General features: G+C 46.7%; 1 protein-coding gene across 3 annotated transcripts in view; it reads left to right on the top strand.

The window, feature by feature from the left end:
- The window catches only part of sema6a (sema domain, transmembrane domain (TM), and cytoplasmic domain, (semaphorin) 6A), a 154,193-nt gene that overhangs the window by 15,747 nt on the left and 123,977 nt on the right, over nucleotides 1-14,469 (top strand). For 2 of the 3 annotated variants that reach the window (XM_079516771.1, XM_079516769.1), the window contains exon 1: nucleotides 1,353-1,685. The exons of the other annotated variant lie outside the window; for it this stretch is intronic. The gene's annotated coding sequence lies outside the window, so the exon portion shown is untranslated. Of the gene's footprint in view, nucleotides 1-1,352; nucleotides 1,686-14,469 lie in introns of those variants that run through there. 3 annotated transcript variants of the gene reach the window in all.

The following is a 14,469-nucleotide window of genomic DNA, read 5'->3' as shown; positions in this document are numbered from 1 at the left end:
TATATTTTCTGTTTATTGAAGAGCTGGAGAGGGGAGACCCCTGCTCCTGAAAAACACTCTAGCAATATAGGCTACTATGAGAATATAATGCTTCAATCTTTTAACAAAATAAATAACAAAAACTTTAACTAAACAATATCACTTATCCTACATTTACACATTTAGGGGGCTGCCCTAGTGTAGTGGTGAGAGCATATGCCTTTCATGTGGAAGGTTGTGGGTTTGAACCCTGCCTGCATGGTGTCGTTGCAACAGGTTCCTAACACCAAATGAAATGTGTTCAGATCTGAGCCGAGACGCATCGGGCCTGTCAAAAAACTAATCCATAGATATCCTACACTTAGCCATGGACATTTTGTTCTGTTTTATTGATTCCAAGTAATTTTCCAATTGTGGGCCCCTGGCGAATAGGCCTAGGCCTACCCCTGGCCCTGGTTGCAAATGTGCATTCATCAGATTGTAAAATGAAAGAAGAAGAAAAAAAGTCATGAAATCTATTAACAAAGTAAAATAGTACAAAAAATAAAGGTGCAGCTTTGAGAAACGTTGTCGTTTTGATTTTTATCTGATTGGCTCGGTTTGTTGAACCTGTGCCAAGTAGTGTGATCAAACGTACCTCAAACCACCGAGAGAGAGAGAGAGTGTGTGGGTGTGTGTGTGGGTGGAGGGGCCGGTGGCGTGCGTGTGTAAGGGGACACGTGCATGCCTGCCCGGAGAGGACTGGTGGGACCGGACCACCCGGGAAGGAAGGGCTGTCTTGAGAAACGCTATAAACGGACTTGTCTTTGAACCTGCATGGGCCATGATGGGTATAGTCTACATTGTGACTGGCAGAGTGGCAGCTAAACTAAGTAGAATAATAACGTGGGTACTGGGTACGCATGATGGCGCAACTGTCCCCTGATCTGTATTGCCTCCCAACAATTTGATCCCTAACAGTTTGCATGTTGTAGCGGCAGTAGGCTCCCTGTTTTAGAAGAGGTAAATTAATCCTATACTTCGAGTATCCTATTTCAAACCTAGCTCATTCATCATAAAAACAAACAAAACAATAAACAAATGTCCATCTTCCCTTTATAAGCTACGGTATTAATAGCCCTCAGACTTTCGCCCATTCCACGGTGCATTCTGGTGAAATGCCGCTGTGTAAAAATAGAAATACAGTTGTCCATAACTGGTACCCTTTGAAACAATAGACCCCGTTCCACCATGCAGGCTCCAGTCTCCGGCTTAGCTCCTCCCTACGTGTGTGAGTGTGTAGCGGGTGGGTGACAGCTGGGATCGCTGTGCTGCGCTCTTTACACTGAGAAGCTTCATCTCCAAATAGGATGAGCGTCGGCTTTTGTGGAAGGGACTGCGTTGAGTAGCCGCGAATGGTTCGGAGAGCTGCCTCGCCAGTTCTGGGACACCCGCTTGGTTTCACCCAGTTCGCCTGCGGGAGTTTAAATGCAAAAAACGTTTGTTTTCGTCTTGCGTGGATTTCCGATGGATATTCCGATTTGAAGAAGGTGTGATTCGATCGCGGCATGTAACAAGAAAGCGCAAGAGAGGGTTCACAAAAGTAGCGCTCGTATTGTTATTTTGAAATGAGCTCCATTTGAACTGCTTTGAGGGCAATATCTCATGGATTACTAACAGAGAGATCTTCACAACTCCTTAAAAGCATATCCATTCATGAGCTTAAGGTAAGGGTTCTTTGTTATGTCTAACTTTACGTGCGCGTAACCGTATAGCTGTCTTTCTCCAGCCCGAGGGCTTGTTTTCCTCAAGCAGGCTGCTAAACGACAAGTGCACCAGCTTCCCAGCTGTAGTTGTAGCCTACTTCTCGGGTGATTTTGAAGCATTTGACAACTTATGAAGAGATGGAAAGCGTTTCGATTTATTTATATAGGCCTATGTTATTTAAAACAAATTCAAAATATGCTTGAATTACCAATGAGCGCCCCCAAACAGACAATCTGCTAATCCCTTTTTATTATTTATCCTACTATCATGGAAGAAGTGCTCATTCACTAAAGTTGCTAATAGACAATTTAATCTAAATAAATAGGCTACCAAAGAAAATTATAAACGAATAAATAAATGAATATACAAACTCCAACACAATATTTGAGTAGGCAGTAGGCTAACTAATCCTATGTTTGTGTGACAACTTGGAGGAATCCCAGTTATCGCACCTTTCCCTGGCCTTCCGACCAGGGTTCGGGTGTTAGGTGTTCAATTTTAGATGTTTTAACTTCTATTCATTAGCCTACTAACATTATTTAATTGTAATAACATGAACAAGCTGTTATAGTACATAGGCGGCAGGCCTACATAAAATAGCCCAAAGAAAACATCAAAGCTGTTGGAAAATTCTTGGAACATTATTTGTATTTACACACACACACACACACACACACACACACCACGTGCATATTTACTGTGTGCACTGAGTCATTTCTATTATGTGCATGTGCAGAAACAGAATACTCTGTAAAGGCTAATATTGAAGAGTTCAATTCTCTCGCCTGGCTAGGGTGCTTGCGTGCTTAACTAATGTGGTGCTTACAACCCAGGGTGATCACTCACTATAATCCAGTGACTAGATCATAATAACTGTTGCTTTAGCCACAACAAATTTACCAAAGACTTGTATTTGCAAGATGACAATCATCCATCTATTGTATTAGACATTGGATTTCATTGAATCAAATGCTTTCCTGTGTTTTTCCTTTTATAAGCTGGGAGAAAGAAGTCTCACAAACCACATCCAGTAGCCTAACTGCAAACACCCAGTCGTCCTCTCCTCCTCGCCTCTTCCCCCTCTCCTCTCCTCTCCTTGCCTCTCCTCGCCTCTTCCACCTCTCCTCTCCTCTCCTTGCCTCTCCTCGCCTCTTCCACCTCTCCTCTCCTCTCCTCTCCTCGCCAGCCTCTTCCACCTCTCCTCTCCTCTCCTTGCCTCTCCTCGCCAGCCTCTTCCCCCTCTCCTCTCCTCTCCTTGCCTCTCCTCGCCTCTTCCTCCTCTCCTCTCCTCTTCCTCTCCCAGAATCTAATGGAGGCATTGATTTCAGGGGTAGAGAAATGATTCATAGGCACCAAATGTCGGCAATAGATTAAATGAGTCCAAGGTTTGTGCTGATGATAGAATTGAGCAAATTGAGCATTGAATGCCTCCAGGAAAATAATTATGCCTCTTATATCAGCTGATGCAGTAGCACGTGGTGTTTTGGGAGCATGGCTTCCTTGTACCAAACCCTGAAGCCAAAGAGAGATTTGTCTTATGCAACTACAATGTACTGTATGAGCTGAGAGTGTAAAGATGCCCTTAGAGGTACATTTGTTGTGCTCTTATAGTGAAATGAACACACAGGAATTTGACATATTTATGAGTGGAAAGGGAGTAGTCATTTAGTCCATTTGTCATGGAATCATTGGAAATATTTGATATTGCTCCTGCTGCTGCTGTTATTGTTTCCATGGCCTCATGGTTTCATATAGTACAATGTTGGACATTACACATTCATTACCAAACCTGGCTGTTTTAATGTTTTCCTTTTATTCCCAATTTATGCTTAGTTGTATGACAGATCATAAATCAAGCATAACTCTGCCTCCATTGATAATATAGCTTCAAGGCACCCAAATGTCCTGAAGCCATTTTTCAAGATGCTGCACCTGCTGTAAATCCCAGCATGCTCCTCCCATGAGCCCCGCAGCACCACAAACCAGAGTGCTAATCCCGCACACTGACACATGTGCATTGACATGTTTGTGGTGTTAACATGTGAATTACAGCATGATTACCTTTTTGTGACAAGTCTGTTTCTTCTCCTGGAGTGGGAGAACAGAGCACTGCTGCGATCTATTTGGAGCAATGCTCTGTGGAGCGTTTGATCCGTAGGATCCCCCAACAATAGCAATGGGGTCGCCATTGTGTGTGACCGATCTGGATTTGTCACACTGACTGTGTGTGTGTGCGTGTGTGCGTGCGTGCGTGCGTGCGAGCGACACAGACAGGCACGCACACAAACACACACCATACATGGAGGGGGGGTATTTACCTTTGCCAGTCAAGGACAGTTGCAGATGCTGTCTGAATAAGTCTGAATAATTGATAAAGGGCTTTGCTTAGTGTTCAAATGAATTGGCCTTCCATTATACAAAGTGAGGCCAGCCAGTTGCTGTTAACCATTGGTCCTCATTCAGTCAATGTCAATATACAACGCACAATAACGTATTTATGCATATTTTATGAGTGCCATGTTTTATTGATGCGCATCCTTGGTGTGTGGGACAGTGTTTTTTAAAACAATTGGAGTGTGTGAGAGGATACAATCCCTCTCACTTGACGTGTATGTGATTTATTTATGCTTAACCCATTTTCCAGATCTCACATCTCTAAATTGATGCTGCCTCGATAAAGAGGAATTAAAAAAATCACACTTGTGTGAAGTTAGGGGCACCCTTGTCATCATGCATCATCATACATCACATTCCATGTCAATCAGCTGAGCACATTCCGTGCTCATACACACAAAGCTATCGTATATAGTAACATAAATGGAAATGGATAGGATAATCTCATCTCCGCTTACACACATTTAATACAAATACAGGCTGGCATAATCATAAGAGCTTGTGTGTTTAGTAGTCTGTATACTGTGGGGAAATGCTCTATTGTGGATAATATAGGACATTGCATTTTATGTTTGTCTTGAGTTGGTTTGCCTCTTTGAAGTCTGTCAGCAGATACAAACATCCTCCTCAGCATGAGTCAATGCAAGAGGTGAAACACAGAGAGAGGGAAAATAGATATTTTTACCCTGTTACAAATGACACAATGGCCTGGCCCTGTAAGCATTGGTTTCATAGTTCGTACCATATCTTCACTGCCCCTCTAGGATCTCTGACAATAACTTCAATATGTTTTAGCCTGACCCTCATATTACTGTAAATCTCCCTGTAAGAAAATGCAATGGATCATATCATAGACAGGTCGCGTGAGTTGAGGCAGGATTAATAGGAGATGACAGCCCCAAGTTAACACAACATTTCCCACACGTTCACCTTGTTTACCTTAGATCTGGCACAAAGTGCTGTGTTGAAACAGCAGCGTACGTGATTCTCCTACCCCCCCCCCCCCCCACACACACACCCCCAATCCGGGTCCAGGTTTGAACATGTTGCCCACTGATTATGGGACATGATTAATGGAGTCCAATAGGGGCCTACTGTACGCATGTGACTGTGTGCAGTGTGTGGTATGATGATCGATCCAGTGTTTTCAGCTCACACCACGCCTCATTGAAAGTGTAATCAGTTGTTCCGATGTGTTCCAGTGCAACAACATACACACACACACGAACCCATGCACGCACGCACACACACACACACATACACACACACACACACACACACACACACACTCGGTTTAACTTTATAAATGGCTGCCTTTTCCCCACTTAGCCCTAAACCCCCCTGGCTCCCTATAAATTATATCCATTGAATCAACTGCCCATGTGTAAAATCCCCTCTCTTCATATTTGTTATATTAACATAATTGATTGAGTGCGTTGTGTGTGCCAAGACAGCCAGAGGCACTCAGGACCAAGCAAAGCTTATTTTGGGCATGGTGCCGCAAGTTGATGGCAGAGATGGCGGTGTGTTGGCTGTTGGTGCTTGGCAAGGCTTTGTTGTTGGAAATGAAGTGAATTGGAAAGTGATGGTCAGCCCTTATGGAGGAGGGGGTTTGAGTGGCCACATCTAAAAGCTCAAACTGAAAATCCATTCCCAAGAGATCCCAGAAATACTGTACATCTCTGTTTGTAATATTAAATTAGCATCAATGTCATGAATGACTAACGTCACACCCGTCCCACATCCATTTCCCCATGACTGTGCTTTTACAGGTGTTAGGAATCACAGAGCAAGTCACAGTGTGTTAAGTTCTCATTAAGAGGTGGTGTGTGTAATGGTGGTTACTGCCTGTTGTCCTGTGGTTTACTTCTGTGGTTGGATAGCCTGCTGCCTGGTGCTCGACATGAGGAGGCATGTGTCAGTCAGTGGATGGATGTGAGGTGTCTGGAGAACTCCAACCCGCCTCTTCATCTGCCCTTCAATCTCCTCTTCCGGGTCCATAACTGTGTGTGTGTGTGTGTGTGTGTGTGTGTGTGTGTGTGTGTGTGTGTGTGTGTGTGTGTGTGTGTGTGTGTGTGTGTGTGTGTGTGTGTGTGTGTGTGTGTGTGTGTGTGTGTGTGTGTGTGTGTGTGTGTGTGTGTTCTTCCCAAAATGACTTTCAAACTAGGAAGGGTATGGCCTGGTCAGCCTGCAATGACATGCATAAGATCTGGTCATCCCAGTTTAGTAAGATGTTAAAAGTAAAAATATTTAGGACGACCGTTGAGCCGATTCTATTCTATGGCTCCGAGACATGGACACTTTCAAAGAAACTAGAGAAACGGTTGGATGGCACTTACACCGCCTTCTAATGAGAGTGCAAAATCTGTCTTGGAAGAGCCACCCATCGACTAATCTAATATACGGCAACCTTCCCCGTGTTTCTTCACTAGTCCGATCCAGAAGAACACAGTTTGCCGGCCACTGCTACAGAGCTGACAATGAGGTTATATCTTCCCTTCTTCTCTGAGTCCTGCCTCAAAGCAGACCCGAGGTAGAAAACTGTTGTTGTCTCCCCCAGGCCGAAGGCATGGGGAGAGAGTATGTTTTGCACTCCGTGTGTGTGTGTGTGTGTGTGTGTGTGTGTGTGTGTGTGTGTGTGTGTGTGTGTGTGTGTGTGTGTGTGTGTGTGTGTGTGTGTGTGTGTGTGTGCGCGTGTGCGTGCGTGCGTGCGTGCGTGCGTGCGTGCCCTCCCTCCCTCCCTCCCTCCCTCCCTCCGTTCCCTCCCTCCGTCCGTCCGTCCGTCCGTCCGTCCGTCCGTTACCAGCTAATCTCCGCCACCGTTGGCCCGATCCATGCCAAACTTTGCACACGCACTCCCTGGATACCAACACCAACGACGAACCTCTGCCCCAAATATTCTTCAACAGCCTGTTATAGCACCACCATGAGGCCGATTCAGGCAAAACACATTTCTGTGAGATGCTATGAGTGATCTGGCTCTGCATTTCCTCAACAAAATGAAAAAAAAATCAAAAAACATGTTTATATTACATTTTGCATAACATCTCACACAGTCGTATCCTCCTGGTGGAGACCTGTGCCCAGAAGGGCACTTTTTCTAGTTCCCTGATGTCATCGCTAGGGACACAAGCATTAGTAAGCAGGAACTGGGGATGGCAATGAAGGACCGGAAAGTCTGGCGTAATATTGTGAAATCCACGGTCTCGACCACGGTCGAAAAATGATGTGTGTGTGTGTGTGTGTGTGTGTGTGTGTGTGTGTGTGTGTGATGTGTGATGTGTGTACTACACGTGGCCTGTGGCATAGCGTGTTGTGTGTCTCGTTCCTGTCTTCCGTGCCATGGTTTGTGCTTTGTGGCACAAAGCCGCGCCTCGCAGAGGGTGGCTAATGGCGGGGGGGTTACAATGTGTACTGTGTGTGAGTGTACACTCTGTGATTGTGTGCGTGTGGCATGGTTGGGGTGCATCTGTCCCCTCCACCCTTCTCCCCAGGCCCCAGCGATTGGCAGCGCATCTCTCATCTATTAATCATAGAGAGAGCTTGCTCTCTCATACCGTTGCCATAGTTTCAGGACCTGAGACAGTGTTGGGGTGCCTGGCTGCTTAGAAAGAGGAAGAGTGAAGAGGAGATGAGGATAAGAGGAGTGGAGAGGAGGGGTATCTGGAGAATATGAGGTGAGAGAGGGAAAGGCGGAACAATTGAAAGAGATCAGAGGGAGAAAGCGGATGGAGGGATAGTAAAGATCAAAAGACAGATTCTGTTGCAATAGATAGAATGTACTTGTAAGCTCATAACGTGGCACATTGAAGCATGCTATGAGCTTGTAGATCGGATATTTTCGGTGCAAAACACCGGTGCACAACACCGGCACATACAACGAAAGATATCAAACCCTTCACACCCGCTCTTCCCATGGCTGAGTGTGCTTCAGGCACTAAAATGGATTCCATTTTTTATCTCAGCAGTGAACCCTCTTTCCACCCTCTCTCTCTCTGCGTGCACACGTCTTTCTTTCCGCACATATGTCTTTTCTGTTCCTCTCTCTCGCCAGTGTTTGCCGTCTCTTTCCCTCTCACGTGCGCTTCCTCTCGCTCTTTCAGAAGAGAATGGAAACACATTTTCACAGTAGGCATCATCTTTGTGTGCGTGAATCTTGTGCTCGTGCCATTTAGAGAGGCTAGTGTGGTACAATACATTGAATGGTGGTTATTTCCTCTCTGAGTCTCACATCATCACAATGGCTTTCCAGTGAGCAGAGAAAGAAGATGTGCTGGGTAGTGGGGTCTTCTGTTACACGCACAATTGGAGTTTTTGATGGTAAATCATGCAGAATTATATGGAATATATCAGTGAATCATCAGGAAATTCTCCCTCTCTCTCTGTGTGCTTCAATGTGCTTCCCACCCCTCTTTGCCCATTCTCTCTTCTCAGTAAGAGAGTATTGAACGCGCTCTGCTAATTTGTAAACATTCATCCGTTGTGGCTGCAGCAGGCCTCACCCCTCCCATATGGCCTCGTAATCTCCTCTGGTTCCCTCGCTGGCTAAACGTAGTGTTATGTGCTGGCATTATCACTCTGTCTCTTTACATTATGCCCTGCTAGTGTATTATTTCCAATGGGAGCTGTTGAACGAGGAGAAAGCAGGCAGCCCTAATCATGGGATTCTTATCGCACACAGGACTGCTAATTTGCTCATGTGTTCACGTGCGCGCACGCACGCACGCACGTACGCACGCCACGCATGCACGCACGCGCACACACACACACACACACACACACCGTTTTCTTTTCCTCTTTCATGTGAGCTATACCAAAGAAGAATAAAGAGGACATTGCCATAGTGCAGAGCGGTGAGAGCCAGTGGGCAGAAACCCAAGACTATAGCTGATTGTATATCCCACAGCGTAATTCTCCCTTCATCATCTATGACCTCTCTGCTGGGGAATTACCATTTGGGCCAGACCATGGGATAGCAGGACAAAGGAAGAAGCGAGACGACGTGTTTGCTCTTTTGTGCCGGTGGCAGTGAGGTGGTTTTGCGGCTTTGAAGTGGTAGGATTGACATCATAGCTGTTGCATTCTCAGGTGCGGCAGGTGAATCAGGGCAGGATGGGGGAAAGCTGGCGTGTGTGTGTGTGTGCGTGCGTGCGTGTATGTCAGAGAGAGAGCGCCAGTCGTCAGTGGAGAAATGCCATTGTGTGTAAGGTGATCTGCGTGCTTGTGGCAGAGCGGCAGTCCGCCTCTCCCAGAGGCTATAACCTCACTGGTCAATGTGGAACAGAACAGGCAGCCTCTTCTTCCCAAGCTCCACACCGCTGGCCCTGCCTGGTTCCAGTGGCTAGGCTCCCATTACAGGGCCAAACAGGGCTTACTCATTACAACACGTCTCCTCCCCAATTTCCTTCACAGCATCTTAACTGATCATTTTTGATCTGGAAACAAACAGTTAGAATTGGCTCAGCTTGGGCAGAGCAGCGAGCACATAAGTTAAGCAGCGAGCCTTTTATCTAAACATTCCGATTTGGCCCTGGTCCTGGTAACCTCTGTGTCATCCTCCCACAGAAAGTGGCGGTTGATATCCTAGACAGCAGGTAATTTGTAAGAACTCATCCTTAGCTCATCTAACATACATACCACTGATGACAGATTATTTGTAATTGGCCCAGGGCACATTATTAATTACTTCCAGCAAAGGAATCCAGTACTGCCTTACGTAAATGGTATCAGGTAGCATTTTTAAAGCTTTGCCACATGAAATCAGCGACAAGGATCTAACACCAATCTCATGTGGTTACACTGACGTGAAATATGAGACTTAATCGGGATTTTTACCATATGAAAACAATCAGAGTAATTAAGAAGCACTGAAGTGGTGGATATAAGTAGTTAATAACTGAAACCTAAAGGAGGCAGACAGACATCCTTTAGATTACCTTCAGGATGTCTCCTCAGATGTAGAATATTATCTCTGATAGCAATGTGTTCGCCATGGGTTTTTCCTCGAACCCTGTTAAAAAATAGCCCTCTCCCGGTCACAGTGGCTGGCGGAATACAAGCGATTCCCCTGAGAGTCCTTTCAGAATCCAATCAGCCAGAACTGGGGAACAATATTACCTCTGTGTGTGTGTGTATACATTTATTACATAGCTAATGAACAAATTGCAGCCATGTGGCATGGTCTGGTTGTGGGGCTGGTAAAGGAGGAGACATGCACGCTTGCACAGACACAGACACAGACACACAGACACAAACACACAGACGCCCCCCCCCCCCCCCCCCCCCCACACACACACACACTCACTGTCTCCGACCACCTCTATATGCCATCTTCCCCGCACCATTTCAGTGCACGCACGCGCACACACACACACACACACACACACACACACAAGACCACAAGGCCCCCAGTGTTCTTGGCCTGTCTGTCCGTCAGCTCATGTGGATCGCTGGGCTGGGACCACTTATCATCACTCTGCTCAGGGGAGGCCACACAATAGCCCACTCACGTTCCACACACACACACACACACACACACACACACACACACACACACACACACACACACAATTCAGTCAGTGCAGAGCAGAGCGAGACTGGGTTCAGTGGCTGCCACTCTTGGCCTGATTAAATATATAGTGTCACGGCAGGCAGCTAACACTCTGGGAGGCAGGGAGCCAGCCAGACAGAGGCAGGGAGACACCCAGAGAGACACCCAGAGAGACACTCTGGGAGGCAGGGAGCCAGGCTGACAGAGGCAGGGAGACACCCAGAGAGGACCACTCTGGGAGGCAGGGAGCCAGCCAGACAGAGGCAGGGAGACACCCAGAGAGACACCCAGAGAGACACTCTGGGAGGCAGGGAGCCAGGCTGACAGAGGCAGGGAGACACCCAGAGAGGACCACTCTGGGAGGCAGGGAGCCAGCCAGACAGAGGCAGGGAGACACCCAGAGAGGACCACTCTGGGAGGCAGGGAGCCAGCCAGACAGAGGCAGGGAGACACCCAGAGAGGACCAGGAAGAACACTCTGGGAGGCAGGGAGCCAGCCAGACAGAGGCAGGGAGACACCCAGAGAGGACCAGGAAGAACACTCTGGGAGGCAGGGAGCCAGCCAGACAGAGGCAGGGAGACACCCAGAGAGGACCAGTAAGGAGCCAGCCAGAGAGGACCAGGGAGCCAGCCAGACAGAGGCAGGGAGACACCCAGAGAGGACCAGTAAAACACTCTGGGAGGCAGGGAGCCAGCCAGACAGAGGCAGGGAGACACCCAGAGAGGACCAGTAAGAAAGCCAGGATGGGTGACCGTTTGGAAGGAGTGACCATCAAGGGAGCAAGCATAGACAGGCAGAAGGATGGGTTATGAGAGATCATACTAGTCATGGAAGATAGGATGGAGGGGCACACACTCGCTCGAGCTCTTGCCGATGCGCGCACCTAGTTTGTCGTCGGTCGGTTCCATATATGCACATGACCATATATTTATATAGGCTAGACTGTAGCGCTGGACAACCAGATCAGGGGTTATGTGTGACGTGGCCGTGGAGGCCGGCCAGCCCTCCCAGTTAGAGTAGCCAAGTTTAATATAGGATTAGGTGTCTCCCCAGGATCCAAACTTACAAAATATATAATAAATGAACCACAAACCAATTTACAAGCTCACAGTCCATCACAGTGCTACGCATTGTGAGCTTATAGATCGGCTATTAAAAAAATAAATAAATAAATGTTTGGAAAAAAAAATTAAATGTAGGAAATGTACTCATGACCCATGAAAACGGATCCACGGCCCAAAAGGGGTTGCGACCCTGTGTTTCGGAAACATTGGTTTTGAGAGGCATATAGTATAACAAAGCATACAGGCAGAGCGGCATTCCTCTTGTGGGGGTCCAGTAATGTGATATGCATTCCTCTTTAAGTTATGAGTTCAATGGATACAATGTGGTATCCTTCCACGATCCTCCTTTAATCTGAGCAAATGCCACACGTTCTATAGGCAGGCATGTAATCAGGCAGGCTGTCAGGACTCTGAGGCAGGAAAAGAGGAATTACACCACCATGCATCTAGTATGATATGTTCATTCAACCACTGATATCCTGAGAAGGTTCACCGCATGTTGCCTTCATCCATCATAGTCTAATGCAGCGCCTTTCCCTTTGTGCGTGTAACAAGCTTTTTAAACAATTGATACATTCGTGATTGCCGTGTGTGTGGCGTGCGTGCGTGTATGCATGTGTCTGTGTGTCAGGGTGAATGAATATCTGTTTGTACAGTATACCTCCAAACAAATCGTGCGTGCGTGCGTGCGTGCATGCGTGCGTGCGTGCGTGCGTGCGTGCGTGTGCGTGCATGTGTTTAGAAACGCAGCATGGTGCGATTGTGCAGTAAAGCATCTGCATGCTGAAACTGCCTTTTGATCATCTCATCTGGGAGCCGTTTCATCCGTTTGGATTGATAAGTTCTCCACGTTTGTTTCCACATGGATCTATTTCATCTCACCCAAATAACCAACAAGTCGTGTGTTTATTGATTTGTGGTATTATGTGGCAATTGAACCTTGATTATTTAATTGGGTTTGGAGGTTGCCAGTGAGGATGCATGGCCATCTGCCCAGTTCCTCTATAATGATGATGAGAATTGGAGCAAGCCTCGGCGAAACCTGGCCAGACATCATCACAGAGTGTTGCACATCGATATCGTTGGAAGAGATTGATGCATCATGTGCCTTTCAGTCTTGCTTACACGAGACAATATGCAGGTGCAAGTGTGCAACTGTCTCTACACTTAAGCAGGCAGTTCACTAGGAAAAATTGACCATGGGCAATTCATTAGCGCCCGTCTTCAGTTTCTCTCTCTACAGTATATCTGTATGTGTGCGTGCATGTGCGTATGTGTGAGCTAACACTAGATGCTTTAGGTCTAGTAATGTTAGCTAGCTTGGTAACCAGATAGGAACAGAAGACACAGGGTGAGACTATCCAGGCTCTCTGCGGTTAAGCCGTTAATGATTTACGTGAGGTCCTCTGGTCTCAGTATTCACGGACATGGTTCCATCTTTTTTTTCTTCTTTAGTACGTAGCTCGAAATGACCGGTCATTTTTCTATGTACAATTTACACACCTCTCAGATTTGTGGTTACCATGGCACCCACTCTTGCCTTAGTTGCCTCCTTTTTATTTTTGTGTTATTTTCTTCTTAAGATCATTTACACTGAAATGAATTGATGCTTTTGCTGAGCAATTTCTTCTGATGATAATAACATTAATCATTAGTTGTTGTTACGCTTGAGGTTGGGATACTGTACCTTGTGCTCATGCTCCTGCTGAATAAAGCAGCCTATTATGGAAAACCCAGGCATGCGGTTTCTCTGAATGGCAGCTTTTTTTAGAGAGAGAGACTCAACGGCCCCCGTAGGCTCCCATCCTGGCTTTGTGATGTTAAGTTACAGTACGTTACATCACTACACACCGACAAGAGAGAAAATAGAAAGCAAGGAAAGGAGGTAAGATACCGGTAAGTCTTTTGAGACGCAGCCGTGACCTAGATAAGATTCGGGTGGGGGGGGGGGGGGGGGGTCCAGTTGGGGGGATCCAGTGGTGTAGGCCCGTTGTTGTCGTTCAGCCTCTACCTGACTTTGATCTCCATCTTTCCCCCTGTGGCGTGCGGGGTTTGTGTCTTGGTGCCGCCCTGCTGAGGAGTCCAGGGCTGGCTGAATTCCCTTGGCAGACTGGTTGATGGTTGTAGTCTCTCTATCTAGAACAAACAGGGTTTCATGCAGCCAGCCTGATAAGACGAGACGTGGTTGTGTGTTCACAGTGGCGCCTCTGCGGCAGTCATTTGTTTCACACATTAACAGGTGAAGGGTTTAGTGTGTGTGTGTGTGTGTGTGTGTGTGTGTGTGTGTGTGTGTGATGCTTACGTGCGTGCGTGCGTGTGTGTGTGTGTGTGCGCGTGCGTGTGTTTGCTTGTGACCAAAGCATTTAGTAAATGAATGGTTAAAGATAACAGGGGAGATTTGAACAAGACTATTTTATATCATTACCACGTTGTAAAGAATGAGGATGTGGTTTCAAATTATTGGATTTTATACGTGTGAATTGCTGCTGGCAGACTATGACGCATATGCCATGCGGAGGCAAACATATACAACCTCTCTCACACACACAAACACACACACACACACACACACACACACACACACACACACACACAGCTAATAAACCATGGACTCAAGCCAGTAAACCTGTGACAGCTGAGCAATTAAGTGACAGGTTTGAAATACGTCTTGTATAAGAATCCAGTACATAACTGGGATTCTTCCTCTTTCTGGCCACACATGCCTTTACTAGTGTA

The sequence above is a fragment of the Electrona antarctica genome (assembly GCF_951216825.1).
Source record: "Electrona antarctica genome assembly, chromosome: 12".
Taxonomy (NCBI): Eukaryota; Metazoa; Chordata; class Actinopteri; order Myctophiformes; family Myctophidae; genus Electrona; species Electrona antarctica.
This window is presented reverse-complemented; position numbering and strand designations above follow the sequence as displayed.